Source organism: Cyprinus carpio, unplaced genomic scaffold, assembly GCF_018340385.1.
Source record: "Cyprinus carpio isolate SPL01 unplaced genomic scaffold, ASM1834038v1 S000006456, whole genome shotgun sequence".
NCBI lineage: Eukaryota > Metazoa > Chordata > Actinopteri > Cypriniformes > Cyprinidae > Cyprinus > Cyprinus carpio.
The window spans coordinates 244,528-271,677 of record NW_024879138.1 but is presented as its reverse complement, the minus strand read 5'-3'; the positions used below and the strand labels follow the sequence as shown (position 1 = coordinate 271,677).

The 27,150-nt window shown below is 36.1% G+C and overlaps 2 long non-coding RNA genes across 2 annotated transcripts; both read left to right on the top strand.

Annotated features, from left to right (window-relative positions):
• Window positions 1-776: 776 nt before the first annotated feature.
• Window positions 777-3,702, top strand: LOC122143590. The gene is made up of 3 exons (XR_006159240.1): window positions 777-1,181; window positions 2,384-2,717; window positions 3,198-3,702. It is a non-coding gene; the product is annotated as an uncharacterized LOC122143590 (long non-coding RNA).
• A 14,248-nt stretch (window positions 3,703-17,950) lies between these two features.
• On the top strand, window positions 17,951-23,749 carry LOC122143591. The gene is made up of 3 exons (XR_006159241.1): window positions 17,951-18,055; window positions 18,141-18,283; window positions 23,275-23,749. It is a non-coding gene; the product is annotated as an uncharacterized LOC122143591 (long non-coding RNA).
• Window positions 23,750-27,150: the final 3,401 nt, after the last annotated feature.

Here is a 27,150-nt window from a genome sequence, read left to right as displayed (position 1 = left end):
TATATAAATGAATTCTCTTCACTTGCATGACACAATCGGAGTTTTGTATGTTATACAAACTGGAATGTGTATAGAGAAGAAAGATTCACACAGTATATAGCACACTGGTAAATCATTCTTTTGGCCCGATGGCCTACATTAGGATTAGGACATGTCTGATGTGAGTTTGTTGTCTGAGCTGCTATAAGAAGCTGATAGCAGTGTTATAATCAGGTTAAAACAGAAGCAGGTTTAACTCTGGGCTGGGTGAATGGTGATGATGATAATTAGGCAAATAAAATCAAAAACAAAATAAAATGAACAACAATAAATACATCTGTACCAGTAATCTTGATTTAAAACAGTTACCAAAGACACCATACAGTCAGTCATTTAAATACTGCCACCTGCTGATAGAAAGGGGGAACGGTTATCCATTACGGTGGAAACCACATTAAATATAAATTTAATTATATAATATAGCGCTAACAGTAACAACTCTGCACACACAATAAGTTCTTAGGTTAACCTATATTACCAACTGTATTGAGCCAAACAATGCGCTCATTAAACGTGACTGGTGATGTCTGGATAGGCACGATATTAAATAGCTGTAATAAACTACTGTTGCTAACATATTTATTCCGGTCCAGGTTTATATAAGGCTATTTATTAATTTATTTTTCTTCTTCTAACGTTACTCTGGTATAACGTTAGCGCTGCATATTATGACCGTTCTAAAAGCTTGGCTTTTATTTTGATAGGCCATATTTACTATTACTTCTGGGTCACGTGGCCAACCTGTCTGTATTTCAATGTAGATCTTTAAACGAAAAAATGGAAAAAGGAATTTCAAAAAAACAAAATCGGACCGTTATTTGATTTTGGTTTTGTCATTTTTCGTTTTTGGATTCAGAACCAAAAAACGGGAGAACGGCTCTTTTTTTACCGTTTCTTTGTTTTTGGTTTGAAACGACAAACGAAAAACAGGTGGTTTCTCGTTATTTTGTTTTGTGTTTCAAAACGAAAAAAACAAACTATCACAAACGTACACGGACCCCTATACGTGATACTGCCTTTCACTTTCACTTATCGGGCCAACACCCTATATTCTCCATAGAACCTGCGTTCATTTTTTAGTGGAAAAGTGGTGAAAATGAAGGTCCCTGAATTGCTCGGAGTGTGTGCACTCTTCCTGTCTGGTAAGAAATGTATTTGTTACACTATATTTTTATTTAACAAATGGCGCTGTGACGTAGACTAGTTATAATTTTGTGCCAGTTTTGATAACTGTACCACTCGCTATAGCTGTTTTGAGTAGCTGAGTGTTTCAGATGGCACTGTTATAGACATGGCCACATTTAAGCTTCTGTTTTCTGTATGTCTTGTCCGTCCGTTGTCCAGTTCAGAAGGCCTACTTTCGGCCTATAGCCTCCGGAAATGTCCGGATGAATGCAGAAAACATGACGTTAAATGGCGTCGCTATTGTAGAGAACAATGTCACTTATAATGAATATTTAAAAGTAGGGCCGATATAAAGTATCTTATTTTTGTTCGTGTTTTTAAATGCTGTATATGTGGGACGGAAGGTTGGGGATCGGGCATTGCACAAATTAATTATTAAGTAAATCTAAGTCAAAAGGGCCATACAGTATATAAAAGTGGAATTGTATGCATTATAAGCACAATATTTGAAAAAGTAATATAAAAATTGTTTATTTTCTGTTAATATGCCGCTGATATCATGTCAGGGAGGGCAGGGGGTGCATGCTTCTGGCTGTGAGAAGCGGGGAAGATTAAAGGGGTCAGGGGGGCCCTAGGCTGTGTGACCTTACCTGAGAAATGTATTTAGTGCCATACATACAATTTCATGCTCTAATAGTAATTTATTTATTGGTTGCATAGATGTGAAAGTGATGGTAGAGCACAATTTTCACTATATAATTCTTATAAAAGCTACAAATGCTATTCTGTCAAGAGCAGGGAGTGATTTTCTCCTCATCTTTTGTTGTTTGATTATCATTAACGCCAACACTTAACTCAAGACACAAGACAGAAACGAGACACAAGATTTGGTTCATGAGGTTGAGATTTTTACACATTTTTTAAAAAAATTCTCAATGAAGAAATATGAATTATATGCAGTAAAAGACAATGTATTATGTATGTATGTTTTTTTTGTTTTGTTTTTTGTTTTTTGCATTATGAAATGTACAATATCATTCTTGAGATCGACTCAAGAGTGAACATGTAAATCAATGATATTTATATGTTTGTATATTTGCTTGTTACATTTATAATCCAGGCATTCTGAATCTGTTACAAAAAATATCACATCACTTTACTGATGTATATTTTTGTCCCACTATCCCAGATTTATAATGAATGTTCATCTCTTCAACAGCTGTTTCCAGTGATGGTGAAGAAGTCGTGTCAGTGCCTGTGTCTGTGGAGGGAGATCCAGTCACTATAAACACTGATGTGACAGTAACCCCACAACAAAGAATTAAATGGTTTTATAATGACACTCGCATCGCTCAAATAAATGGAGGTCAGAGTTTGATCTGTACAGATGTTCAGTGTAATAATGGCACTGAGAGATTCAGAGACAGACTGAAGCTGGATCATCAGAACTGGATCTCTGACCATCATGAACTCAAGGACCACAGACTCTGGACTTTATAGACTACAGATCAGCAGCAGAATCAGTAACAAGATCTTCAATGTTACAGTCATTGGTAAGTATGCATTGTATCTCTATCACCTTCACATGCATGTCAAATAATTAACACAACTAACACATGCTGTTCACAAAACCGTTATTACAACCATATAAACAACCATACAATATTTTTTTTAAGCATTCTGACACTCAAAGTCAATCTTACAAATATACTTCACATTCTTAATTCTGTTTATTACTTTAAAACTAATTTAGTGTCTTTTGTGAATGAATGTTAAAATATAATCAGCTACCAACATGGGTGGTGCTGTTGAAATGTGTGGGTAGACTAAATGCATGCAACAATGGCTTCCAAAACTATAAAATATTAACAAGCCTCAATATTTTCCCAGACCTTCAATGGGCTAATATTCATCAGGGGTCTAAGGGTCAATCTTTATCAACTACACAGAAACCATTTTCACAGCACTTTCTTGTTGTACATTTTTGTTCCACTATCCAAAATGTCATTTAGTATCAGTTTATTTCTGTTCAGGTACATCTGGTGCGGATAGAGACGTGTGTGTGATAGAGGGATATTCAGTCACTCTATACACTGATGTAAAAACAAACCAAAATGACAGAATTAAATGGTATTTTTATGACACTCGCATCGCTCAAATCACTGGAGATCTCAGTAAGATATGTCAGAGTTTTCAGTGTAATGAAGGTACTGAGAGATTCAGAGACAGACTGAAGCTGGACAATCAGACTGGATCTCTGACCATCATGAACATCAACACCACAGACTCTGGACTTTATAAACTACATATCATCAAAAGCAGCAGCGCCAGCAGCAGTGAAAAGAACTTCAATATTACTGTCCTTGGTGAGTCATTTAACATTTAAAATTAACGTTTAAAACCGTAATTTGTTTAGACACAAGTCCCACACTAAAAATAACCAAAACAGTTAAGAATTAAGGTTACACTGGATATTTCAAAAGAATATAAGCATTATGGATATACTGATATTTATATACAAACTCCTATTTATTAAGAACTGGCTGTTCCAAAACGTTGTTGTTGTTTGTCCTTTTGACATTTATTTCTGTGAAAGTAAAAAAATAATTTTTGATTGAATTGGTTTAATAATAATAAAAGAATTCCCAACTTGACCATGAAGAAAGTGTTTTTATAGGCGCAGTTGTTCAAAGTTGAGCTGGCTAGCATTGTAGCATTGTTATGCTTAAAACAAACAATCACGTGAGTTATCGTTATTTTGAATAGTGACAGGATTTTTTGTTTTATTTATGTATTTAAAAAAATTTTATTAAATACATTTTTTGAGAACGGTTGTTAACTACACGTTCAGTTCCATCAATCTAAAGTTTTAAATCAAATCAATATGATCAGTGTGTTTTACAGATAAAATATGCAATTCAAAATATGAAACAATATGGAAAAACTATTTTTCAAGATATATGTACCTCATTTGTTGTACAATATATGTAAGGCCATGTTTTCAGCTTCAAGAATAAACCAATCTAGCAGAAAATTTGTTCTTCACACAGATTATAAATGTGTTTGTGTATATTATATCAGTGACATCCGGACCTTTTAATTCTGTTTATCTGTATGCTAATTGCTGTTATTATGATTTCCCTTTATATCATAATCGTAATAAGTCATGTTGATTCTTTTCTGCACAGGGAATCGCTGGTTTACTTTGTGTCTCCACATTGATGGTTATAATAATTATATAATAATTGCACTTGTGTTTTTTTATTAATTGTGCAGCTGTAATATTACATACACATTCATGTTCATATACAGTATGTAGATCATATTAAACATTTGCTGTGAAAGTTGATTTTATAGTTTACACCATTAGAACAGTTTGATTTAAAGCAAAGAGTTGTGTGGCGTTTTTCTTCAGCAAAAGGTTCTCTAGCATCTGTTGGTTTGTGTTTCAGGTGTTTCTGCTGCTGAACGAGATGAAATGAAGAGAAAGTCAGTGAAGGAGGGAGAATCTGTTACTTTAGATCCTGGTGTAGAAAGAAGAGCAAAAAATTTGATAAGATGGTATTTTAATGACATTGGCATCGCTGAAATCAATGGCCATCAGAGTGAGATCTGTACAGATGATGAGTGTAAAGAGAGATTCAGAGACAGACTGGAAGTTAATCAGACTGGATCTCTGACCATCATGAACACCAGAACCTCAGACGCAGGAGTTTATAAACTGGAGATCACTAGCAGCAGATTCAGCATTCACCGTCGTCGTCGCCGCAGCATCAGTGTCACCAGTGTGTGAAAAGATTCAGTGTTTCAGTCATTAGTGAGTATAATTCCTCTTTTCCTTGAGGAATTTTATAATGCAGGTCGCTATTTTTAAATCCAGGTAGTAATATTGACCATCTGTATTATTGTTTCAGAATTAGGTTTGTCTTTAGGTGCTGTAGCAGGAATAGTTCTTGCTGTTCTGTGTGTGTGGCTGCTGTTCCTGTTGTTGGTGTGATTTACTATAACAGAAACCAGCCTACACCTGTACCACAGGAAGTAAGTATTACAGTTGATTTAACAAGATATGTGATTTTATTGTGCAGTTTGATTTAAAAGAACCCCATTACACTGCAAAATAATTATATGTTGTAAATACAAACATTATTGGAGTTATTTTTTACAAAAAAAAATATAATTTCAGTTAAAATGTCATATTTAATTCAATCTTTTACTTGCTTCCTTGTAATTATTTGTGAAATTTTCTAAGAATTTCAGTGTTTGACTACATTAAAATATATAGGGCTGTATTACTTGAGTCCGGACTTGGACTCGAGACATTTTTTTCTATCGTCTCGGACTTGTCTCGGACTCGTTGGTGTTTGCACTCGGACTTGTCTCGGACTTGGTCATTTGGACTCACCAAATGTTCTCGTTGGTCTCGACCGAGTCCAGAAAAAAAAAAAGAAAAATTGTCCTTCAAAACAAAACCACATTTGCATGTCGCGACTGAAAACGTGTGGAAAACGCTAGGCGAGCCGTTTTTCTCCTTTTTCCCAAAGCACACTGTAGCCTGCGCTCTATGCTTGCGCTCCAGTGGCGTCTGCTGCTGCTAAGAAACCATGACCTGCTCTCCATGATGACGCCGAAGTTTCAGCAAAGAATAAATGGATTTCCCAGCACTAAAAACCCTTGCAGTAGCTCTGCTAATAAATTCATTTTTAAAAATGGCTATCCTTGTACAGCTATGATCAGCTGTTTCTCCATCTTGGCTTAGCTTTCAATTTTGTTACGGGAAAGGATGTGCATGACCAGCGGCGCACTTGCGTTCTGAAAAGTTTAGATGTTTCTAATTTAATTTTCTACCTGTTAGATTGTGTTTTATTTACGTCTACACCTAATTAGCCTTGAAATTACCATTTACAATAATGAAATACTAATTAATGTTGTACAGTATAGGGGTTGCAAGACTGATTTCTACTAGTCGATTTTTATTTAAAAAATACTTGAGTTACTCGACTACTCGTGGTTCATGCTATTGTAAATGAAAACGCATTAAATCGTTGTTTTTTTTATCAATAAACGCTATTAATTTATAGCCTTATGCAAACATTACATATGTAAATTTGCAAAACTTTATAATTATGACATTACATATTTAAATTTTCATGTAACAGCCAGTATCTGTAACAATCACAACATTTTTCGTATCTGCATTCCCATACAACGTCGTACAGTTACTTGACAAGACCGTTATGGCTTTTTATCTTTTTGTTTTTCATAGTATCACTGAAAAAGTATGTCGTGTTAAACTAAAATAACTATTCATTTTTTAATGGGACCAAGTCACACATGTGCAAGTCTCAGTAAGTCTCAAGTCTTAACCTTCAAGTCCCAAGTAAGTCCCAAGTATTTTTTTTCTTGGGCAAGTCAAGTCAAAGTCAAGTCCTGTAGTAGGTCAAGTCAAGTCCAAGTCAAGTCACCTTTTTATGGTAATTTTACCTGCAGAATCTGATCTTAATAAAGTGAAAAGACAAGATATAAGTAACTGTCAGTAAATTAAAATAATTTGGATTTGCATTGTAAATACTCATGTTCAGTAAAATACATCATGGAATCAAACAAAATTGTTACTTCATAAAATTATTTATTTTTCACTTCTGCCAACAGTGTTTGAAATGTTTTAAATTTTCAACATTGAGTCCAATAAAACAATACCGCCGCTTAAACAACATCCACAGACTCTCTGAACACCTCCTTCTCTCTCTCTCTCAAACACAGTTCGCTGCACTACAACATTAAACTTTGTTACATTTCTCCTCTCTCTCACACACACTCACTCTCACACTCTCTCTCTCTCTCACACACACTCTCTCTCACACACTCTCGCTCACACACTCACTCTCTCTCACACACACACTTACTCTCGCTCTCTCTCTCACACACACACACACACTCACGCTCTCAAACACACTTACTCTCGCTCGTCTCTACACTCTCTCTATCTCTCACACACACTCTCTCTCACACACACTCTCTCTCTCTCACACATACACACTCTCTCTCACACACACACACACACTCTCTCTCACACACACACACGCACTCTCTCTCTCTCTTTTACACACACACTCTCTCGCTCTCTCAGTCTGCACCACACACACACACACCCACACACACACACACACACACACACACACAAACACACACACACACACTCACTCTCTCTCTCTCTCACACACACACACTCCATAAGAGTATTTTCCATAAGTCATTACCTCTTTTACAAGGTATTGCACTTGGAAAATATTAAGATTCGAGATTGTTTATTTTTATTTTAAAGGAATTAAATTATAAAAGCAATTTAAGGGAATAAAGAAAAAGAAAGAAAGGCTTATTGTATAGTGAAATAATTTTAACTATTTGCAACTAATATTTTATTTCTAATTATGCATGTATTGTCTCTAAATTAATAACGGACATTATAGCATATTTTTAATTCAAAAAGGCAAAATGTAATAAATAAAAAATGTTAAATGTTTATCTACTTACATTTTACCAGGCATTAGTTAACTTCTTTAATCATTTTGACAATGATGAGCTAGACCGCTGAACTTTTAGTCTTTCCTAACAACAAACAGAGCGGTGCATAGTCCTAATGGAGTTCATCAGAGCAGCATCAAGATATATCAATATTTTGCAGTGAATCTCTTATTTGCATCTTAAGTTCATTGCCAATAATAATGACAGGTTTGTGAAAGTGTTTGAACTCGGTGAGCTCGCGCAAAAACACATCTTCAGCACAGCGACTCATTTGCACGTCTCTGATTGGCCAATGCGTTCAACAGACACGTCTGTGATTGGCTACAATGCCTCAACGCTGCAAAAGCACGTCGTGAGTAACTTTTTAATGCAAATGTGAAAAAAAAAAAAAAAAAAAAAAAAAAAAAAAAAACATATATATATATATATATATATATATATATATATATATATATATATAACTGTAAAATGCACTTTTCATGATTAGGTAATCGCGACAGCTGTAGTCTTATTCACATTTGTTTTTTCTGATAAATTGTTTTGCTCTATGAGAAAGACAAAGGTAACAAAATATTCGGGCCTTATGATAAACATTCGGGGCTTAAGCCCCCTTCGCCCAGCCCTAGCGCCTCCCCTGCAATAAACGCGTTTTTTTTTGACGGCCTGCTAGCGGATCGTAAGGAAAGATTAGATAAAAGTGATCATTTATGTTTGGGCCTTTTTTGGGCCTGAAATCGCTGATACAACCTTTAATGGCTAATTTTAGCTATTATTACATTAGCTAACTACCAACTAACCAGATAACATTAACAAATTGACAAGCACTTACTTGGGCAGAATGGGCTCTTCAGATGACAGACGAAATTGGAGGTTGTCTTCTGGCTGTCCGAGATTTGTATGTTGCATGTCTTGCAAAGCGCTGTTCTTCTTTTGCCATCTTGCAAAAAAATTCTTGAAGCCAAAAGCGCTGACCCTCGGTACCCCACCCCTCCGACTGACATGTTGATGTGACGTGATATCTGATCTAAGTGGGCGTGGTGTGCGTAAGGTACGGGAGGGCATGACTGATGATAGTGTCGTGATCCAGTCATGACAACGCTATTCGCTCCAGCTGAGTAATCAACTTTATTTTTAAAAATAATTTATATATTTTATATTCAAAACTGGAAAACACGATGTGATTAACACTCAAGTCATTCAAGTCATCGTGTCTCAAGGTCAAGTCAAGTCCCGAGACTTTAACTTCCAAGTCTGAGTCAAGTCTCAAGTATTTTATTTTTTGTCAAGTCAAGTCACAAGTCATAAAAATAGCGACTCGAGTCCAAGTCACCAAGTCACAAGTGCCCATGTCTGAATATTTGTCATGCAAGCAGAGAGAGTGATGTCATGACAACATTTAGTGATCATTTGAACCACGACTGAATCCATCCAAGCGCACAATTTTCATTACGCAGAACTCTTCTAGCGAGTCTTAATGATTAGTGAACTTCACTAAACAAATGTGCGTGTGCCGCGCAAACCAGCAAAAGATAACGATGCAAACATGTAGGACAAGTAGAAAATGTATCCGTATCTACGCTGATTATTAGCCTACTTTGGAGAGAGAAGTGGTTTGGTTTTTGAGAGACTGAGACGCGCAACGCGGCTGTTTGATTGGTGAGCGCGCTGTGCTTGTTTCATTCCCTATCATATGATTATTCAGGCGGAATTATTCCTCGTCCGTAGAGGCCCGGTGTCCTTTAGAGTTTAGCTCCAACCCTAATTAAACACACTTGAACCAGCTAATCAAGCTCTTACTAGACACACTAGAAACATCCAGATAGTGTTAAGGCCAGTTGGAGCTAAACTCTGCAGGGCACTGGCCCTCCAGGATCTAGTTTGGAGACCCCTGTCCTACAGAGTTGTTACTTTGCACATGCTTTTTGATCATTACAAATAATAAGGAAATATGCTGTCTCTCGCATCACATACATTAGTTAAGTATGTGGTCTTGAAGAGGATCCTTTTTTTTTCTCTCATTTGGACTCGGTCTTGACTTGGACTCGAAACTTTTGGACTTGGACTTGACTTGGACTCGACAAAGCTGGACTTGACTACAGCTCTATTAACTTTTGGACTTGGACTTGACTTGGACTCGACAAAGCTGGACTTGACTACAGCTTTACAGCAAGTCAGGACGTAATACAAATGAACACTGTAAAACTTGTTACAGCAAGTCAGGACGTGCTGCTTATCATTTCCCTTCACTGAAATAAGTGGTCGACTTTTGCTCGACGTCCGAGTGATATCTGTGTGTTTTGTGTGTGTGTGTGTGTGTGTGTGTGTGTGTGTGTGTGTGTGTGTGCGTGTGCAGTAAGTCATCGCAACAGAGTGAAACATTCGAAAGTGTGGGCTCACGTTACAAAACAAAGAGACACCGGTGTCAGAAGCAATATATGCAGAAGTGTAATAGTGAACGAAGGAGACAATACAAGTAATATAAATGAAACATTTACTAACAAAACACAACATCTACCTCAAGCAATGCACTGTACTATGTCTCCCAGCTCTAGCTCCAACTGCAACTCGCGAGACACATCCACATCAAATGTCAATTCAGCGGTAGAGTTACTCTCACAAGTTTTATTTGTGTGCTGTTCTAAACATTTGCCAAACAGCACCTGATTACTTAGTTATCTTAGTTAGTGACTGATTGGGCTAATACTCTGAAAAACACACAATGTTTACATGTAAACACAGTTAATTATGTCTAAAGTGAAAAGTAAACAAACAGACAAGAGAGAAATTGGGTGCGTGCATCTCTTAAAGGGATAGTACTAAACATACTGCAGCTTGTCGTTTAATGTTTAGTTAATTCAAAAATTTGTATTCTTTTTAAGTTATATTTAATATTTAAATTCAAATTCTGTTGTCATTTACTGACATCCGTGTCGTTGCAAACCTTACAAACACAAAATAAGAGTGGGTAACCAAATAGTTGCTGGTCCCCACTGACTTTGATAGTAGAAAAAAAATACTATGGAAGTCACTGGGGACCAGCAACTGTTTAGTTTCCCACATTCTTCAAAATAACTAATTATATTCAACAGAAGAAGAAACTCATTCAGGTTTAAAACAACTTGAGAGTGAGTAAATGACACAATTTTCATTTTTGGGTGAACTATTCCTTTAATGTTAATAAAATAAAACACAAAGAGAAAAATAACTCACTGCTCTTGACTGAAGAACATTAATACAGTTGTTAAAGTTCAGCAGTAATAAAATAACTTGAAATTTTCAACAACTTCATATCTTTTTGCACCAAATAGTATCGATAACAGTATCGATAAGTCCCGGTATCGATAAGCAGTATCAGTATCAACAAAATGTAAATGATACCCATCCCTAGTGACTGCGCATTGTGCACGAGCCTCAAGAGAGAACTTATGAACAGCGGGAACGAGCACTCACCATGATTAAAAAAAAAACACATTTCAGCGATAGATTGCTTATTATTTGACACACCAATGAATTTCTTAGCGAATGGAGATGTTTCTTTCTTTTAGGTACATCTGTGCGTGCCACAAGATGTTGCAAAAAGTGGTGGGGTCGTGGGGACATGTCCCACCCGCAAATTACGCCTATAGCCTATACAATGCTACTTTTGAGGAAACTATTAAAAATATTCCACAGAATGAATAGTCTTATTTTATTTGTTATATCTCATTTGCATATGATAATTTGATATTTTATATCCGTTGAGTTTCATTTCATCTTTGAGACGTGCTTCAGAAAGATTCTCGCAGAGACAGAGACATCTGAAAGCGCACCCTGTTTTATTATTAATTTTATTTTTATTTTACAAAAGCACAAGGTTTTGTTTTTATTGTGAGTATACACAAATAAAAGTAGACCATTTATAGTTAATAATGATGTCTTGCACTATGACGGAGAAGGCTATTTTAAGTCGTTTCCGCTGTCATGAGAGCAAAAAATCAATCAGAACACACCGGCGCGTTCGTTGGCCAGAGGGTTAAAGAAAGCGTAGCCTTTTAGTTTCATAGGCCTATTTATGTTTAAATATTAGGCAATAATATTATTTTTTGCATTTTTATTAATTTATTATAATAATTATTGCATAAGATACGTACTGTATTGCCAAAGCATTGTACATTGCAGAATGAACTTAACGATTCAATATTTCAAGCATTTTAGATGTGCTGGTTGTTTAGGAATATGCATGTGAATTTTCAATGGCAAAATTAATAATAATCACATGATGCAGATTACTTTTGTCTTCCTGGATATTGTGATATTTAAATCACAATCCACTTTGTGGCATAAAGTTGTGACGTAGGGAATACGTAGGAATATGTTTCCATGTCCAAGCTTGTATGAGCACTATTTATTCAACATCATAACTCCTCTGAATCTGATTTCTTACAGGAAGACCTGTAGAAGACCCTAAATCAGACAAACAATGCAGGGATACATCTAATGGGGCGTCACCTAATCCGTCTGAGACTGAAGCCTCATTCATGCCACCAACAACACACAGCCAAGTCACATGATCCTGTTCAATTTCATTTTAGAGCTGCCAACTGCTGGTGACACGAGTAACGATGACATTGATGCAGCCAAGTTATATGATCCTGTTCAATTTCATTTTAGAGCTGCCAACTGCTATTGAGAAGAGTATTTGAGAATTGGCTGCAACTTTCAGAATTGAATTGTAGCAGTTGATTTTTTTATTTTTATATTGTAAGGTGTGTCAGTGTGTTGGAGTTTGTGAAAATGAGTATCTAGTTTTGTTGTTTATATTAAATTAAGACAAATGAACCACAAACAAACTGCCAGATTGTTGGGAAAATGTTTTCTCCTTTTAAATCGAACTGAGTTCTCTCCAGCCTGAAACTGACCTTATCCTACCACAGCTCCTGCTCCAACTGATGGTTTTCAGCATAAGAGCTGTGAGCCTGAATGGCCCCTGGACCCTTATTGGGACTTGCTTTTTTTGTTGGACTCCATGGCAAAGGACATGTGTCTTATGCCCTGATTCCATTGAAATATGATCACCCATGACTTTCAGCCATAAATCAACATCAACATTATTTACACAGATATGAGAAAATGGGAAAGGAGAGAAGAGGATCAGCTGAAACTAAGATCACTCACAGAGAAACAGTCACAATACATATTGGGTTAATTTGGGTTGTTTTTGGGTTGTTTTTTTTTAGGTTTTTTTTTTTGTGTAGTTTTTAAGTATTTGGTACCGGAGTCACCTGCATATTGATACAGTAGGGTGGTAGAGTCCTGAAATGAGTTTTTGCAGGGTGGGATGTCTGACATACCAATTTGAATATGACATCAACAACTGATGAGCTGTAATTCGTATTTGTTTGTTTTATACGGAGGCATTAAAACATGTAGTTAAAAAAAAAAAATAAGAATTGCATAGGAAAGACAAACAGCAATGTATCAGTAATTAAGTGAGGAACAGATACTTTACCAGCAATAGAAGAAAAAGTGCTGTATGTTTTTCAGCATAGAGCTGCTAAAACCTTTAAATGGGAATAGTGTGCAGTTTTAACTGTTTCTCTTTCTTAAATCATTAGCAGCAGCATTTACACAGTGAGAATATTTCAAGAGCAGCTGTCAGTGCTGAACTGAGCCTGTATTACTGATACTGGTAATGTTACTGTACATCTTTACTATTGTAGCGATGGCATCTTGACAGCACTAGACAGGAACATGCCTGTTGAAAAACATGTTGAGTGTTGGATGTATTGTAGTGTTGGTGTATTTATTTAATTATGTAGGGATGTGATTTTTGAAAAACATGTTCATGTTACTCTGTTTATTAATTCTGAGTGATCTTGCTTCACTTGTCCAAACAGATGCTTTGGGTTTGGTTTTTCTCTTTTCTGGTTAATTGAACTATGTATTGAATTGAACTATTGACACTGAGAAGCAGCAACAAATTGCCAAACTAGATTACAGTTTCATGGAGTTACGTTTTGTGAAGTTATATTTTTTAACTGCACCGAATGACTTTCATTTGTCCTTTTTACTAGCTGCTGCCAGCGTTAAGCATCTGAATGGTGCTTTTAATTCATTTTATAAATGTGTCTACCTTTGTTATTCAAAGATTTTATTCATGCATTGGTCTTTTTTTAAAGATCTTTGCATTTTCATGTGAAGACTCATTTAAAATGCATGTAATGAATCAGTCCATGGCTGAAATGTGACTTTGTCACAGTGCTTTTTGAGTTCATCATAAATAAATGAAAAAAGATAACAATGAATGATTAGAGTGATCATTGAATGTCTGTGGATTCTAGATATGTTAAGTTCTTTTGTCCATCTATGTAAAAATAAGTTATTCTCTTTTTTCTTCCTTTGGCAAAATTAGTGCTAAATGTGTTGATTTTCACCAATCACAAAACTCAACCATAGAGACTCTTTGAATGAAAGTATGATCATCTTCTTGTGGCAATAGGTGCATACACCACGTCATCATCCTCTTTATTTTTCTGAAATAAAATGCCAAATACAATAATAACACAAGATATAATAATACTAATAATAACAGTATTATTTGAAAAAAAGAGCTACTGTTAGAACCACCCTAAACCACCATCTTTAGCTACTGTATAAAGGCTAAATGTTGCCAATATGTGGTGATACAGGTTATACTTAATACTTAGACAATGGTGTGAAATTTCATATCGTGTAGGGGGAAGGGAATCAATGTAAAGTCACCAAATAATGAATACAGAAAAAAAAATCCAGTACACTCATTTAATCCCATAATGCAGTGAAATAACGCGTGTACAACGACGTTGAATCAACGGCTAGAGAATATTCATAATGGATTGTGAGGTAATGCAGAATGAATTCCCGCGTTTTTGCCAGAAGATGGCGCCTGCAGCTGAATCAACCAGCCATCCATTTTCTAAACTGCTTGTCAGATGTGGGTACAGTGTAATATCATACAGGTATGCATTTCTTTTTAAACAGCAGCAAAAATCAACAGAGGTCCAGCAGCAGCAGAAATCAGCACTATCACAGAGACTGAGCCTTCTAGAGGACCTGAAAGAGATGATGTTGTGATGATAAAGGAGACATTAATGAACGTGAATGTGAACAAAATCACATAATATATCAGTGCTGCTGTACCTGAACATGTGTGACAGAGTTGAGTGATGTTGATGTTATGTGTGGTCTGGTTGCTGATGTGATTGTTGATCACACCGCTGTAGGTGTTTTTTGCCTCCTGATATTCCACCTCCAGAGGTAGAGAGAGACTGATGCTGAGATCAGACACACTGATGCTGGACAATAAACTGTTTCCTTTGTACCAGGAGAGAGTCACGTGACCCACATTCACCACTGAACACACCAATGAGCAATGCTGCTGTGATGATGATGATGATGAAGAACGGTCTCTGTTGATGACAGGAACAGGCAGACAAGCTTGGGGGAAAAATGGAGAATAAATCTAATCAACAATCTTATTTTAAATTCAATGTTTGAAGTTAAATGTTTTTTAAATAATGAAATGTTTAGTCCTTTTATAATGTAAATTAGTAACAAATAATCCTTACTCACAATAGACAGAAACACTGAATGTTTTCGATGTCAGTTTCGATCCACTTCTCTGTACTTCATAGCGTCCAGCGTGTTGAGTTGTGATGTTTGTGATGGTCAGAGATCCAGTCTGTCTATCCAGCTTCAGTCTGTCTCTGAATCTCTCAGTAGGAACATCAGATGTGGTGAAGATTCCAGCAGCTCTACTGATTTTAGAGAGATTTTAGAGACTTTTCAGCTCCAAATTTCCAAAGAATGTCATCATCTTCACATATTTTAGTAACATCAGTCTGTAGTGTGACTGGATCTCCCTCCATCACTTCAGTAACATCAGTGTTTAGAGTTACAGAATCTTCCTCTATTTTTCAGTAACATCAGTGTTTAGAGTTACAGAATCTTCCTATTTTAATGATGATTAGTGCCCCATAATTGTTGTATTTTAGTGTATTTCACAGTTTTTAAACCTAGGCACGTTTCTTTGAAGGTCTACAGAGAACAGCCTCTATTTTACAAAGCAAACACATAGAAATGGTGCAGTTTAGTCATGTGGTGTCCAGTACTTCTGTTTTAAACTGATTTGTCATCCTACAGAATATGTGCAGGACTGAATCAATGCAGGATTTATAGGCTTGCTATTCTTAATATTCTGAAATAGACAAAACATATATATATGTATATATATTATATATATATATATATATATATATATATATATATATATATATATATATATATGTTTTGCTAGTGTTATTAAGAATGAGTTAGTTTGATTAGTTTTAGTGTATTGTTTATGTGAAATTTACTTCTGTGACAAGCTGAAAGTTTGAACTGTATGAAGAGTTTATAAAAAAGTGAATGAAGTTTTAGAAATGGTCTTAGCGGTTGTAACAACAAACCGTAAATGTGAACTAAAGAAAATCAGCAAAAACAAGCCAAATAAAAGACAAATATGTGTAAAGTAATAATGTCTCTTTACAGTAAATTAAATTGATCTGCTGTAACCATTGTGGGAAGTTACATAATTTTTATAATAAATACATGATGATAATTACAGATAGAATGTACAAGTCAAATTCTTCTGGATATTTACAATTTTTTACAATATTAAATAGCCTATTTATTTAAATAAATGAGATCTTTAGATAAAACATGCTCACTGCATCTGAATCACGGAATGCACTCAGGATTGCCACATGCCTTGAGAGTGCCCAGCAAACACAGAATGTTGTGAGGAGATTGTCGTCATTTGGTCAGCGCGACATTACTTTATGGCAACGTTGTGAGGAGGTCGTGGTAAAGTTCCTTTTTTTTAGAATATTGGCTAACGTCCCAGAAACGTCGTGGGCACGTCCTCAAAAGACGTCGCTAGTTAGTCCCATGGAGGACGTTGTAGCGACGTGGTCAGCTGGTCTCCAGATAACTTTTCATATTATTGCACTACATGTATTATTATTATTATTAATAGGATACCATTTGAATAGCCTATTATTTGAGAAACATACTAAATTCATCAAGCATTTTAAAAGATGTCATGAATTATTATTATATTTTTAGATATATAAAATATTTATCAAATTAACGACAAAACAAATAACAAATAGTATGCTTAGCAGATGGTGATAATGTTCGTTAATGACAGATTTATTGGAAGAGGGTAGGGACAAATTAACATTTAAACTAGAAGCGCGTCATTTTCTGAGTACTGTAACGTTAAGTGCGCGTGCCCGTCATTAACGGTCAACTTCCAGCGGACGGACGGACACGGAGGAAAAGGTAAGCGCTATAAATCTACTTTTATTCATAGTTTTTTACTGATATAACGTTAGATGTCACCAAAGAGGAGTAGTGTTTTTTTTTAATTTTTGTAGGTTTTCTTATTCAGTTTAATAAATAAAATGCTCTGTTTGGTTAATTAGCTCGAGCAGTCTCAGAGGCGGTCTAAGGTAACGTTAACTGTTAAAATCTTGAGATAAATGTTATAACGTTACCTTTTTAAATTATTTGACATTTAACACGATAAACTGTACAGTATTCACTTTCTAATTCTTTAAACTTAAACCGTAGTAACGTTAATTACTTTGTTTGAATGTCTGGCGCTCGCTCTTGATGATGCTCATGCTAGTCATATTTTGAACTTGAATATAAACCGCTGTATAAAGTTTAACGTTAATTAGACCGAGGCTGAGGAAATCATGTTCAGTGTATGTGGGATTAATAATTTCACCTTTCTCCCTCAAGTGACATGTAAATCCTGTCATCTGCTCATTATTGGTGTTAATGGTGTTTTTCACATGCATGCTTTTTGCTAGTTTCATTTTCAAATAGATCTGATACTTTAGTTTCAACAAATCTTTAATAAACAAATGGTTCACTTTTTTTTAGGTCCTGACTGCCACCAGTTGAGTCAATGATTCAGTGAGTTGCTTGTAAGAAAAGATATTAATCTGTTACCACCTAGCAGTTTAAATGTTTTATTCATTGCTGTAAAACTAACACACTTTTTTTAATCATCAGGTGGAGAGACAGTCTGGGCAGCAGCAACAAGACAACTATTACAGATAGAGACGGGTTTCAAAAACTGGTACTAATTTAGTTCCTGACTTGTTTCAGTACTGAAAAGAATGATATAAGCTGCATGATCAATAGTGCTGCTATCAGTATTTTTGTAATGTTGATTCACATTACCCTTTACACACAACCACATATCACCCAAACCATCTCCAAGTGGATGTCAGCAAGGATCCAGGATCAAGAGATCATTCTTCATGAAGACTGTTCCATAGGAAGCAGTGAATCCTGGGTGAAAAACTAAACCTGGTTGTTTCAGAATCACTCAGGCAAGACTAAATACATTTAAATTGATTTCAGTTGGTTATGTGTTTCAGGTCATCCTGACCATTCTGCTGTCCTGGACGTGAGGATATGCTGAAACTGCATTTCTCATGGTTGAAAGATATCTGCAGCGGTATCCAGACATATAAGCAGCCTTCCTGGACCCACACGACTAAAGGCTCTGGAGGAGAAACAGGTTGGTTGAAAGATATGTTTTTGCAGTTTTTAAATCAGTCTAGAATTTCTATACTTCTGTGTGTTGACCTGCGTCTGTATTCACAAAACATCTTAAGGATAAAAGTAGATCATAACTTGTCGATTAAGGAGAAAATCTTAAAAATAATGGGTGTGTCAGTCCTAAAATTTAGGACTCCTAAATCTTTGCTACAAGAGTATTTCACAAAGGTTTTTTAGTGCTAAAACTAGCTCCTAAATCTGTGAAGTGTTAGGAGCAGTAAAGAGGACTCCTAAGTCACTAAGACCAAGCTGCAAACTATCCTAAAATGGCTGTTGCAGGCAACCTGTTTTTGCGTGCAGTTTGGTTTTTCTTTTATGTTTGCAAGTCTTACTATCAGCCAGGATTATTCTACTCTGTTAATTAAAAGGCTGTTTATATGCATATCCCACTAACCTGTTTACGAGAAGCACACATGAAAAGAGGCTGACAATTAGCTGAACATACAGGCTACTTGTTTTATTTAGTGACACTTAGCCTGCATTTTTAAAATCTTTATTTGAATGTGGCAATTAACACTTATTTTTAAACCTATTTTTTTGAATATGGCAACATAATATTGCGCTCTCCAGTATTACTATATATAAATCTCTGACAGAGACATCAGCCGATCACTGTGTGCATAGTTAGTAAGTATGCTGACATCATCCATAGCAACGAGGTCAACCTTACTCTTAGCTTAAGACTTCTGTCTATTCCTTACTAAAAGTTGGTCTCAGCAGCTTTGTGAATAGGTTTTAAGAGAAAACTCTTAGCTAAAAACTTTTACTGCCATTTAGGAGAACTTTTAGTGTTAAGATAAAATGTTTTTGTGAATGGGCAACAAATAAAGTTAATGAGTGTGGGACTAAATCTGGTAAAATGTTACACATTGCTCTTTATATTGTTGTAAAATAAATTTCTGAAAAACAAGTAGCATAAATATATTTATATATATATAAATTATATACTATAAAATTAAAGGACATTTCTTTTTAACATATAGCACAGTAATGAAGGCAGCAACATGTGATAGATAGGACAGAACAAGAAAGACTATTAATCTTTCATTGCTCCGAAGTATTATAATACGAAAGGGTATGGTTCCTATACAGCGCATAGTGCTTATGCGCAACCAGTGCGCAGAATGATGTGCTTGAAGCAACACAGAGTCACAGCCAGAGCACTGTGAGCGAAGCGGAGCGGGTGTGACGCTCCGCTACGTTTTCCGCTCTATAGACGTGCGCTCCGCTCAGTCGCTCAACCGCCCAAGCAAGCGCTCCGTTAATATTCCGCTCACGCTCGCCGTAAACCAATTCTCGCTCAGATCACGCTCCGACATAAAAATTGCTCTAGTAGGCCTAATTGTTTACTGTTTTGTAACCGAAATTCTTGGATAATTGTATAAAATTATTCATGCTGAGCTGCTGTTAAATAGCAATTATCATGTTTCAAAACAAAATTCTTACATTCTTCTTAATTTTATTAATTGCATTAATTAAAATGTATTAAATATTTTAATGTAACCTTAGCAAACATACCTAAAATGCAAAAACTGAAAAAGTGTATTAGATTTTCGTTATCTTTTATCTCCGTGAAAATAGGCTAGCTGCCGTTGTTGTTCAATAGAACATTCAAAACAGGTTCATTAAAACAAACGCACACACGAGATGAAATATGCGTAGATCTTTTCTTTATTTCTAACATTGTTTTTCGAGAGGTTACGTTTTTTATAACATAGGGGCTGTATTTTATTATGCTTCATATCTTTCCATAACTAATTAAAATAGCCTAAATAAACGGTAATATATTACCTTTCATAACTAAACAACTAAACGATAATATAATAAATCTATTTCCTGTTAAGCATAGATTAATCCTTTTAAACTAAGTAAGTAATTTAATACTTAATTCGTGGCCATAATTTAGACTAAACAAAAAAACAATAATTCTTAATTCGTCGCTTTAATGTAGGCTGGTCCTAGCATAAAACAGAATACCCTATTCTAAATTAGTGGCCGTGATTTTGTCTGCATCTTATGATCGGAGCTCGGTACAACCGAATATAGCTAACCTTAGCCTACCTGTTTTATATTCGTTTTTTATGGTATGTAACTTGCTCACCTTTTGCTGCACCATGTTTGCGTAGCACATCCTCGTGCTTTCTGGCAATGTGCCGCTTCAGATTCCAATATGAATCTTTACTAACTTTAACAGGGTCCCCGCACTCCCTCTCAGTTTCTTCTCTCTGCTCATTCTTAACTTTGATTTTTACTTTTACATATATGTATAAGGCTTGCAACGTCGTTGAAACAATAACTGAACTCCATAACTGCTCTACTATTCTCGACCTCTACAGATTCTCGCTCTCGAGCAAGCAAATCACCAAAGGGCATTCTTGGTTGAGCGAGTGGTGCTGAGGGTATTGAGCGAGCGGGGCGGAATCTTCAGGAAGGCGATCTGCGCTCTTAAGGAAATATTACCACTCCGCTCCCCACTCCGCTCCGCTCACATGCTCTGGTGACAGCGTTCAGCACTACACATAGAAATGTTCAAAACACCAAGGGAAGAGATATTGATGTGTAGTGTATTATATCTGTGCAATATTTTGAGCCTTTTCTTTTAACAGTTTTAAATCTCAGTTATTGTGTGCTCTTGAAGAGTTTTATTGTTTTGACTGTAGTAACTAGAGCTGGGACGATACGCTAAACTGCCAATTCAATAATATCATGATACTTATATATTACACTGAGTTCCAAATTATTATGCAAGTGATATCAATAGGGTTTTGTTACAATAAAGAGTCAGATTTTTGTTTTTGTGGTTTTTCACATCTTTTTAGATAACTGGTATCAATCTCAGACAGGTTTGGTCAATAGTTTGTCAGCTCTTCTTAGGTAAATGGAAACCCTACTTAAAGAGGTTGTTCCAAATTAAAAAGCAAGTCACAGTTCTCATGAAATATGTTGAGGAAGATGAAAAGTATGAAAAACAAACAATCTTTTGTGAAAAGCTAATGGAAATAATTGAACTGTCAAAAGATTTGTGAGTGACTTAGAGCACAGAAGATCTTGGTCAGATAAAGATTTATTAAGGAAAGTTTCTGTCAAACAAATGAACTGTATTGTAATGGCAGGGGTAAAAAAAGCCACTGCTGAGCAGCAGACAGGTGTTTGAAGCTACTGGAGTCTCAAGATCCTCTCCATGCAGACTGACAGTTGTGTGTAAAGCTGTTTCAGTCACTGCTAACCAAAGCTCACAAAGAGAAACCTGCACAGTGGCTGTATAAACACATGAAGACTTGTTTTTTAAATAGTTTTATTCACTTACGAAATGCTGCAGTACAATGGATGGTCCAGATAAATGGATTTCTGATAGTTGATGAATGGCCATCCTATTCCAATGAGACTGCAAACATCATCAAAGAGGCGGTGGGTGATGATTTGGGTTGGAATATTGGGAAGTGAGATGTAAGTGTCAAAATGACTTCTGCACTATCATTTTCTGTTGTGGTATAAAATGAAGAATAGTCCTCTCGGAAATAAAAGGATTTTCATGCAGGATAACACACTATCCCATGCTGCATAAATACCATTGTGCTAAACAGTTTGAAAATCTGTTTCTACAGCCACTGTGCAGGTTTCTCTTTGTGAGGTTTGGTTTTTTCAGAGTCCGACTCTCTAACCATTAGGCCACGACTTCCAGAGAGCTCCAAGTTTAAGAGCTCCAAGTGTGGAAATTTAACAAAGAAAAAGGTCATTGCAATGACTCAACCCTCGTTTTAGTTACTGTAGACCCTTGAGAGTTTTTGTTAATAGTTTTTTTAAGCTAAATCTCCTAGCTAGGACACCTAGTAGTAAGATAAAATTCTCTGTGAAAATGGCCCCAGAATCTGCCTTTCCTTTAGAAGCTGGAGAACCACTTAAGATTTCAAAGGAAGATTCACAGTTTGTGGCCACCATCAAAAAAAGTCTCAGGTGACTTATCCAATTTGTCTATAAAATCATTTAATTAGTTTTATTTGTTTATGTTTGTGTAGATTCAAGGGAAAAGATGAAAAATAAGGAAGTCTGGGAACGACTGAAGAAGACAGCAGTGAAGAAAGGAAGTAATCATCAGAAGGGAATTTTTTTTTTTTTTTTTTTTTTTTTTTTTTTTTTTTTTGAGAATGTTTGCATTGTTTATCACAAGTGGTTTTCATTTAAATGTAGCAATGTACACAGCTGGTCAAAAGTTTGAAATATATTTTAAAGTATAATTTATTTCTGTGATGCGGGGTGTATTTACTCCAGTCTTCAGTGTCACATGATCATCAGAAATCATTCTAATATGATGATGTGCTGTTCGAGAAATATTTCTGATTATTTTTTTTCTTTGGGAAGACATTTAAGTGGTAGAAAAGACTTTTAATTTTTAATTATAATTTTACAAAATATCTATATATTTTTATGTTTTGAACTTTGTATTCATAATAATCATGAAGGGAAAATTCAAGATTTACACAGAATATTAAGTAGCACAACTGTTTCCAAGCGCATGAATAATGTGATTATTTCCAAAAATCAGAGTAAGGACTTACCTGATGTCATTCATGTACGTCATGAGCACATGCACGCTTTGGTCAGAGCGGCAATAATGCGATTAGGTGCATGTAAATGCACTGATTGATAAAAATCAGTATATGACATAAGATCATGTGACACTGAAGATTGGAGTAAAGTTACTGAAAAATTCAGCTTTGCCTCGCAGGAATGAAATACATTTTAAAGTGTATTCAAAAAAAGAGTATGAAAACTATTATTTTAAATTTTACAAATATTTTACAATATTACTGTTTTGTACTGTGATTGTAATCAAATAAATATAGCCTTGGTGACCAGAAGAAACTTCACTCGAAAAACATAAAAAAAAAAAATGTTTGATTGGTTGTGTACATACATCAGCAACATTAACAAGATGATCCTCCCTTTCAGCTCAGAGAAGGATATTGACGGTGCAGGCTCAGGATGAAGAAGAGGGGGAAGAACACGTTTAACAATTTTCTCATACCTTTGCCATGTTTTATAATAAAAACAATAAACCTGACTACAATAATATGCTAAATGTTATTAAAAGATTCCAGTTGGCAAGAAATCTGGAGTCTCTGACTCTGCATTAGAGGAACTCTTTCCTGAAGAAGATCAGGTGCTGAGAAGGAGCCTTGTTCTACAGCAAAACACTGCATCAAGCCTCCTGTCCTTCCCTCAGAAGAGCCTGTCTTCTGCTGCTGGGGTAAGAAAGACATTCCTCTTCTCTATCGGCTGTCCAGCACCTAACTCTGCCTCCTCAGCACTGTCTGAAAGAGTCTTCTCCACAGTCAGTAATCAGAGATCACACATTTCTCCTGAGAAATTCAACACGCTCATTTTCTAAAAACTGTTTGTGTTTTGAAGTGGGCCAAATAACACAGGAGAGATGCTAGAAATCTCCGTATGTTTTAATTTTACATATCTTTACTCTTTATGAATGAATTTCTTTTTATCTTCTGAGAAGCTCAAGAACTATGGTTCTTTGGTAATTGTAATATGTTTAGGTTTATCTTCTGATAGTAAAGCCGTATTAAAGCACATCACCAGACATTTGTAGCAGGTGCCTCATATAGGATGCTCGGGAAACAATTGAACTTTTCTTCTGCAAAAAAGTAATGAAATATCTACTGAATTGTTTCATATCTTTTTATCATGTCTTTATTTTTTTGCACCAAATTATGGAGAGTTGTATTAATAAGGCTACTCGTAATTATTAATAATTTTCACTGATAACATAATTAACTATGTCCATCCTTAAGACAAACTTTTTCAATTGATTATATTGTGTAATCTATGAATTGATGTGTTCAGTTTTGTGTGCTCATGACTTAGTAACACTTTGCATGGTTAAAGAATGGGTTTAATGTTCAAAATGTTTTGGCTTAGTATTTGTATAAATAAATGTTGATTCATGAATGAATGCAGTGTGTTTTTGTCTATTTTCTATTACAATTTAATGTTTTTGTATTAGTTTGCATTGCATGTATGTATGTAATGAATGTATTTACTATAAATCTCTATAATTAGATTACTATTAGATTGTATAAGGTTTATTTTTTGCACCAGAATGTTTGAGTTTATTAGTTCTATATGTATTTCAAGGTAATGGTAGGAGCACATCAGGAACTAAAGGAGGAGGTGTAAATATTAAAAATAAAGGTGTTTATTTTGGTCGTTAGGACAAACTTGGTACGTTGCTGCGACCAATATGATCCGGTACTGTCACGTCCTCACAACGTGCCAGTTTGGTCGTTAGGACGTACTCATCACGTTCCAGCGACGTTCCACTATAACGTCGCCACGACGGATATGGGAATCACAAAGTTACGTCGCTGGAACGTTATTTGGTACGTCGGTGCGACCAATATGGTACTTTATAGTAACGTCCTCACAACGTACCAGTTTGGTCGTTAGGACGTACTCATCACGTTCCAGCGACGTTCCACTATAACGTCGCTACGACGAATATGGGAATCACAAGTTACGTCGCTGGAACGTTATTTGGTACGTCGCTGCGACCAGTATGGTCCTTTATAGCCACGTCCTCACAACGTGCCAGTTTGGTCGTTAGGACGTTCTCATCACGTTCCAGCGACGTACCAAATAACGTCGCCACGACGGATATGGGAATCACAAAGTTACGTCGCTGGAACGTTATTTGGTACGTCGCTGCGATGAATATGGTCTGGTCCAGTTACGTCGTCACAACGTATCTGTGTTAGCTGGGCGTCGCTGCGATGAATATGGTCCGGAAATTGCTAAAACAAACAAACAAAGAAACAAACAATGACCTGAATCCAAAGTAAGCAAACTTCACAAAAAGGATTAATTTAATAAATAATAGCAAATGAAACATCATAATTTGAACAGTAGAAGCAGCTTTACTACTCCACAATGGAAAGAAATTAGGCCATAAAAATAGATTCATAACTTACCGATAAGACTCCACCAGTACAAACAGAACAAAACAAACATGTGAGACATTTTCTTCAGTTATTCGGTGTCTGATCTAAGAAGACTATAAAATTACTCAAGCTACATGTGAATCCTCCCCCGACAGAGTTTGACCCGCCTAGTTTTTACGCTTCATTTGCATACGATATAACCTTATATTTCATCTGGCCCTTATTAAGACTTTAGCTGTTCATAATAGGTGACATTAATCTTTATTTTCAGCATTTATCATAGCTTTTAAGATAATTAATGGCCTGACTGGTCTTTATTTTCAGCATTTATTATAGGTTTTAATATTGTGGAAGAAATGGAAGCTTTAGCATAAGTTTCTGCCAGGAAGACTCAATTGTTAGCGTCACTTATTACCTCTCAATTGTCCAATCACGTTCTAATAATAGAAGTATAAAGGACCTGTGCACTTGTCTGAGTTTGCAGATGCTGAACGCTTCACTGTTGCCCGACCAAACATGTATCAAGACTCGCAATCTCTTTGCGATTATTCTGATTCTGACGACGAATTCGTCCTGCCATCTCCTATTACCGCTCGCCGAAGTTCGCGTATACAGTGCCGGACTTCTCCATGGGCTCAGTGGTCTTCGGAAAGTATATCTAAAGTTCTCGAAGACGCCGGCATACCAATTAGCCAAGGTCTCTCAAAAGAAGATCTACTTTCTCTCGTTCATAACACGCTGGGCAATCACCCTGTTTCTACCCATACGATTCCAAAAGCATCGACATCGACAATACAGACAAAACAGACCGGAAGGAAAAGAACGGCTAAATCTTCTTCACCCGTTCCAGCAAAAAAAGAACATCACAACCTGCCAGAGCACCATCTTCACCTCACATCATTGAATCCACCGATACGAATTTCAAACACCTTTGAACAAATGCTGCGTTCAAGTCCTCTTGGAAAGTTGGTAAGTGCTATTGAAGTTGCATGTGCTCTTTATTATATCCAACGAATAAGTGGCAATACAACAGTGACACCTATTGGCAAATTACTATATTACAACACTCCCACTTAATTTTACAATAGGACTAAGCCATTTCTTAGTAAATTATATTAACCAAAAAAAAATTATGCCATGTTATACTGGTTTACACCGTAACATATTTAACACTAAACACATTCTAGCCCTTTTAAGATCAGACTAAACAGAATTAAATGAAACAAAGTCCAATCTCACTCCTAAGATACTCAAACTTCTGCCTCACCAATGGCTTGGTCAAGATGTCAGCCTTCATGTCATCTGTGGGACAATATTGCAGTTGTATTTTGTCCATTCTGCACACATTCACGAATGTAATGGTAGCGAATGTCAATGTGCTTGGTTCTTGAATGATCAACTTGATTCTTTGCGATTGCAATGGCTCCTTGGTTGTCCTCCAGGATGACCACAGGAGTAGCATCCATTCCAAGATCACTCAGTAGTCGTCTAAGCCAGGTACATTCCTGAGCTGCTTGGCTAAGTGCAACATACTCAGCCTCCGCTGTTGAAAGAGCAACAGGTGACTGTTTCTTGCTGAGCCCAACTCACCGCTCCTCCACCCAGTAAGCTTACACCCAGTAAAACACATTTCCGGTTGTAGAGCGACGATCGTCCTGGTCTCCTGCCCAGTCAGCATCTGAGAAAACCGGCCAAAGTTCCAGACTCTGACCGCTCATACTTGAGAGCGAGATTCAGTGTACCCTTCAAGTACCGTAGAACTCTCTTCACTGCAGTCAGATGTGAAACATTTGGATTTGCATTGAACTTTGACACAACGCTCACAGCTTGTGCTATGTCCGGCCGTGTGGCCATCGCAGCATACAGTAGACTACCA